Below are 6,730 nucleotides of genomic sequence, written 5' to 3' on the forward strand. Positions count from 1 at the left end.
AATGTACAAACTCCGTACAGACAGCACACGTGGTCAGGATCGAACCTGGGTCCCTGGCACTGTAGGGCAGCAGTTCTGCCGCTGCGTCACCCTGATGCCCATTGTTCACAGACAGTGTACTATGTTACATTAAAAACTGCATGGGCACTGTCACAGTGGACAAACACATCCGGGTCTACCCCAACCAGAAGCCCTGGATGACCCGGGAGGTCCAGCGGCTGTTGAAAGAGAGGAACACCGCTTTTAGGTCTGGCGATAGGGCTTTATACAGCACGGCCCGAGCTAACCTGAAGAGAGGCATCAGAGAGGCCAAATCAGACTACAGGAGGAAGATAGAGAACCACCTGGACAGTAACAACAGCAGGCAGGTGTGGCAGGGGATCCAGTATCTCACCAACTATAAGACCAACCTTGGAGCTGTTGAAGGTGACGCCTCGTTGACAGAGAAGCTGAACATCTTCTTTGCTCGTTTTGAAGTGGAGCCACCAGAGACAGCCACATCACAGCACATGGTCCACAGCAGCCTAACTCTCAAGATAGAGGAGCATGAGGTGAGGCGCATGCTGCGGGCCATCAATCCAAGGAAGGCTACTGGACCTGACGGCGTCTCTGGACGCGCGTTGAAGGACTGCGCAGACCAGCTGGCTGGAGTCTGTACGAGGATTTTCAACCAGTCTCTGGCCCAGTCCACTGTTCCACCCTGTCTGAAGTCCTCCACCATAATCCCCTTGCCCAAAAAAACCAACATCTCCAGCCTCAACAACTACCGGCTAGTCGCACTCACACCAGTGGTGATGAAGTGTTTCAAAAAACTGGTCCGGGGTCATATCACATCACTCCTGCCCCGAAGCTTTGACCCCCACCAGTTTGCGTACAGAGCGAATAGATCTACAGAGGACGCTGTAGCCACAGCTCTCCATGCTGCACTGTTCCACCTGGAGCAGCGGGGGAGCTACGTGTGGATGCTCTTTGTGGACTACAGCTCTGCTTTTAATACCATCCTTCCCCACAAACTGGTGGACAAACTGGGGGACTTGGGTCTTCCATACTCCACCTGCATGTGGATAAATAGCTTCCTGTCGGGTCGCAGCCAGAGAGTCAGAGTGGGCCATCATACATCCACGGCCCTCAGCCTCAGTACCGGCTCTCCACAGGGCTGCGTACTGAGCCCCCTGCTCTACACCATCTACACACATGACTGCACCCCCGCCCACCACAGCAACACCATTGTCAAATTTGCGGATGACACTACAGTGGTGGGACTCATCTCCGGGGGGGACGAGTACGCCTACCGGGATGAGGTGGAGCAGCTGACAGTGTGGTGTGAAGAAAATAACCTGCTCCTCAACACCTTAAAGACCAAGGAGCTCATAATAGACTACAGGAAGAAGAAAACGGACATTACACCATTAATCATCAGAGGGGACTGTGTGGAGAGGGTGGCGGATTTCCGCTTCCTGGGAATCCACATTGAGGAGGACCTGACGTGGAGCCTGAACACCTCTGCGCTGCTGAAAAAGGTCCAGCAAAGACGGCACTTCCTGAGGGTGCTCAGGAAGAACAACATCACTCAGAGACTGCTGCTGTCCTTTTATCGGTGCTCCATTGAGAGCATCCTAACATACTGTGTATGCGTATGGTACACCAGCTGCACAGCGGCTCAGAGGAAAGCGCTCCAGAGGGACATTGACAACGCCCAGAGGATTGTCGACTGCCGTCTCCTTACCTTGGAGGACTTACACAGTTCCCACTCTCAAGAAATCCCAGAACATTATAAAGGACATTTCCCACCCCGGACACTCCCTGTTTGAACTGTTGCCGTCAGGCAGACGATACAGATCAATGAGGACAAGGACAAAACAGACTCAAAAACAGTTTTTATCCCACAGCAATAACTACACTTAATATAGCCACCAAATGAGCAGGTGCGCTACATACCAAAGGGATTGTGCAATCGACAGAAGAATGTATGGTTGTGTGTTTATGCTTGTTTTTTTCATGTTATTTATTTTAGTTGTTTATTTCAGATATTTCTCTTTTACGTATCGTTAGCTTTTAGATAATGTGTGAATGGTGCACTGACTGGTTGGCATTTTTAATTTTGTTCTACATGTTTACTTGTTATAATGACAATAAAGAACCTATTCTACTGCCACCATTGACCATTGTAGTCACTGGGTTTTGACAACAAAACTATAAGGTGCCTAAATGGGACAAGAAGTGAAAAAGACTTTCCCCAGAGCAGAGGTGTCTATGATCAAGGTTTAATGTAAAGGGGAGGAGATTTAGGCAGGGTTTGAGAAAGAATTTTGAAAAATCAGAGATTGGTTGAAATCTGAAACATGGAGACAGTTTAGAAATGTAACATGTAACATGGAAACATGCCCTTCTGCCCCCTGAGACCATGCCTACTATCATTCACCCATACACTAATTCTACGTTATCCCAGTTTCATATCCCATACACAAGGGGCAACTTACAGAAGCCAATTAACCTACAAACCTGCACATCTTTGGAATGTGGGAGGAAACTGGAGCACCGGAAAAATCTCACGCGATCACAGGGAAAACGTACAAAATCCGTAACAACCAACACCCGCAGCATGGATCGAACCCGGGTCTCTGGGATTATAAGGCAGCAGCTCTACTGCTGCGCCACCTAGATCGTGCTGCCCTAGATAGAGGGAAATACTCCCACAATATCTCAGAAGTATTTATACGAGCACTTGATATGCCAATGCTGAGGGTGCTGGGACTTGTACAGATGGGACTTGTGCAGATAGGAAGTTTATGCCAGAACTAACGTGCAAGGTATGCTTCTGTTCTAGATGATGTGACAAAATTCATCCTTCCATCTCAGGCTGCAAATAAATCTTGCATTCACCGTTTTCATGCATACTTGTGGTTACAAATCTGTGAACAGTTAACTTCAGTGGAAGTTAAAATGCTGATTGAAGCCCTGTCCGCACCACTTAAAAGGAAGCATTACAATCTTTACTTAGAAAATAGCTGTTCCACAAGCTTTAGATCCCCGGTGGAAGTCACGACATACCATCAACTAGGGAGAGGGCTCACCAAATTCCTGGCATGGCATCAAAGGATGCCAAGCGCAATATAGAGACGGAGTTGAGAGGGAAAGATAGATCAGCCATGGTTGAATGGTAGAGTAGACTCGATGGGTTGAATGGCCTAATTCTACTCCTATGACATGAACTTACGAAATACTCTGCTTTATGAGTCTGCGAGATGAAGCTGGGCAGAAGCCTTCTGTGACACAGGTTCACCACCCTTTAATCTGTCGTAAAATTTATGGAATTCCCTGCCTGGGCAGTGGAGGCCAAGTCACTGGATGGATTTAAGAGAGAGTTGATAGAGCTCTAGGGGCTAGTGGAGTCAAGGGATATGGGGAGAAGGCAGGCACGGGTTATTGATAGGGGACGATCAGCCATGATCACAATGAATGGTGGTGCTGGCTCGAAGGGCCGAATGGCCTCCTCTTGCACCTATTTTCTATGTTTCTATGTAAATGACATATTCCATATTCTGATGTTGTAAGCCTTGTTCTGCACCCACCAGTCACAGGAAACCCCCTATCTGTATCTAGACTGTCTCGACCTGCTAGAACCATGCAGATAGACAGATTGATTAATACTTTATTGCCACATGTACTTGGTGCAGTGAGGTTCTTTGTTTGCATCTAAGTATGCAAGAGTAGCCACATAAAGGCCATTGACAAAGTACAAACGTATTCAATAGAGTCCCTCTTCCTTCTCCCCCCCCCCCCCCCCCCCCCCCCCCCCCTTTGTTCTCGGTGTCCCCACCCCTCCACGCCGGGTCCCACTTTGTTCTGGGTGCCCTCCCTCCCAACCTGGGTTCCTCCACCTACCTTTGGAACTCACGCTGGGAGTCATAGTCAAACAGCATGGAAACAGACCCTTTGGCCCAACTTGCCCACACCGACCAACATTTCCCATCTACAGTAGTTCTACCTGCCTGCTATCGCGAGTGAGATCCTCTCTCGTCCTTCTGCACACCAAGTCAAGTCAAGTCAAGTCCAGTCAAGTTTATTTGTCACATACACATACAAGATTCAGATTCAGATTCAATTTTAATTGTCATTGTCAGTGTACAGTACAGAGACAACGAAATGCATTGAAAGATGCGCAATGAAATGAAAGTGGCAATCCCTGCAGATTGTGTCAAAACTACAGGATAGAATAGAATAAACTCAGTATTTACTGTATATGTTAGAAAAAAACACCAACAATTAAAAAAAGACACAACACAACAGTAAATGAGTGCAGTAAATTAGTCCCTGGTGAGATCAGAGTTTACAGCCCTGATGGCCTGTGGGAAGAAACTCTGTCTCATCCGCTCTTTTCACGGCATGACAGCGATGGCGTTTGCCTGACCGTAGCAGCTGGAAGAGTCCGTTGCCGGGATGGTAGGGGTCCCCCATAATGTTGCTGGCTCTGGATCTGTACTTTCTGGTGTATAGGTCCTGCAGGGAGGCTCACCTGACCCAATCTCTCTTCACACCCCCAGTCCTGCCAACCCAGAGATCACCTAGTCCTTCAGCAACAGACTCTCACTCACACATTTCCTATGCATGAGGACTTCTCATAACTGGCACCAGCAGTACAACTCCCGTACGCTAGTTCTATGTTAACCCACTTTTGCAACCTACACACTACGGACATTTTACAGAAGCCAATTAAACTATAAACTTGCACGTCTTTGGAATGTGGAAGGAAACCATAGCACCCAGAGAAAACCCACGCAGTCACTGGGAGAACGTACAAACTCCGTTCAGACAGCACCCGTAGTCAGGATTGAATCCAGGTCCCTAGCACTGTAAAGCAACAACTCCAGTGCTATGACACTGTGCTGCCCCAGATATGTTAAAGAAAACACTGTATTGGGCAGAATAAAACGTCAGTTTTGCTAATTATTTTTTCCCAGCAAAAGCACCCAATCTTTATACGTACAGGGGACATATTAAACACAAGGCTACAGGTGTGGCAAAAAATGCTGTCTGTGTGGAGTTTGTACATTCTTCCTGTGACCGTTTTAGTTTTTTCCAACAGCCCTGCTTCCATCATGCATTCTAAAGATTCTGAGATTAATTCTACATAATCCATATCCCTCCATTCCTTCATCTCCATGTGCCTATCAAAAAGTCTCTTAAATGTCACAATTGTATGTGCTTCCACCAAACAGTGGTCTCTTGGGTTAATTCATGGAGTCATAGACTCATACAACACGGAAACAGGTCCTGGACCAACTTGCCCATGCCGACCAAAATGCCACATCTACACTAATCTCACCTGTCCGCATTGGGCCCATATCCTCCTAAACCATTCCTATTTGGGAAGGAGCATTCCTGTTCCTCTTTGCTCCCAAGAAGTTTTAAAAGAGGGACTATTTCCCTTATTCATTCCTTGGTTCCATCTCCATTCACCTTTTACCTGAGCCATCAATGTATTTAAACAACGTTTTCTAACAACTGACTTTATCGTCATTACGAGGTGCTCCATATCTCTAATCTCAAGCAGCTGGGAGGTTAATGTGTCGCACTAATCATCAGCCTGGGGTCAAGGAAAGAGCGTTCACGTCGTGGCCCTGTTACCACCAATCTTTCTACCACCACGCACAAGAAGCAATAAGACATTGGATGCAGATGCCGAAAAGTGTGTTCAGCTCTGGCTGAACAACGTCTAAACTTGTGTGTGGACTTGATAAGAAGAAGTTCATCAGGCAAACTCCCACAATGACCCCGCCGCCTTTAGACTCCAAACAAATCGAGTGACGCAGTAGCGCAGCTGATAAAGAGGCTGCCTCATGGTGTCAGAGACACGGGTTCAATCCTGATCTGTGTGGAGTTTGAGCGTTCTCCCAGTGACCACGTGGGTTTCATAAGCTCATAAGGTCATAAGTGATAGGAGTAGAATTCGACCATTCGGCCCATCAAGTCTACTGCGCCATTCAATCATGGCCGATCTATCCCTCCCCCCTAACCCCATTCTCCTGCCGTCTCCCCATAACCTCTGACACCTGCACTAATCAAGAATCTATCTATCTCTGCCTTAAAAATATCCACTGACTTGGCCTCCACAGCCTTCTGTGGCAAAGAATTCCACAATTCCTCTGGGTGTTCTAGCATCCTCCGACATCCCACAGTCTGGCGGGTTTATAGATTAATTGGCTCTATAAATTGCCACTAGTGTGCAAGAGAATGGATGCAAAAGTTGAGTAACGTCGAAATTAGTGTAAATGGGTGATTGGTGTTCAACGTGGAAGGGTCTGTTTCCATGCTGTATGTTTGAATTAAAAAAATCTGAAATAAACTTCACCTCATCTTCCATCGAGGCAATATTTGATTCAGCACGTTCAGGTACTCAACCTTCCCTAAATGTACCAGAACAGGCCAGTTTTGACGTGCCATCATCCATAAGTTACATTCACTGTTTTTCTCCCTGCACAGATGCTGCCTGACCATCTGAGCATTTCCAGCATACACATGTATTTCAGAATCCCAGTAACTATCTATATAACTAAAAATCTCATCTTAACCACTTCCTGTCTGCGCAGTGGATTGATTTTAGAAAAAAAGCTACCATATATTGCTATGGTTTTTAGCCATCTTATTCACAGTCCTCTGCTGAGGCAGCCCTGAGGATTTTTCAATGAAAAATAAAAAAGTTATGAACATTTAAAAAATCAGCTGACTG

Source organism: Leucoraja erinacea, chromosome 1, assembly GCF_028641065.1.
Source record: "Leucoraja erinacea ecotype New England chromosome 1, Leri_hhj_1, whole genome shotgun sequence".
Lineage (NCBI taxonomy): Eukaryota > Metazoa > Chordata > Chondrichthyes > Rajiformes > Rajidae > Leucoraja > Leucoraja erinaceus.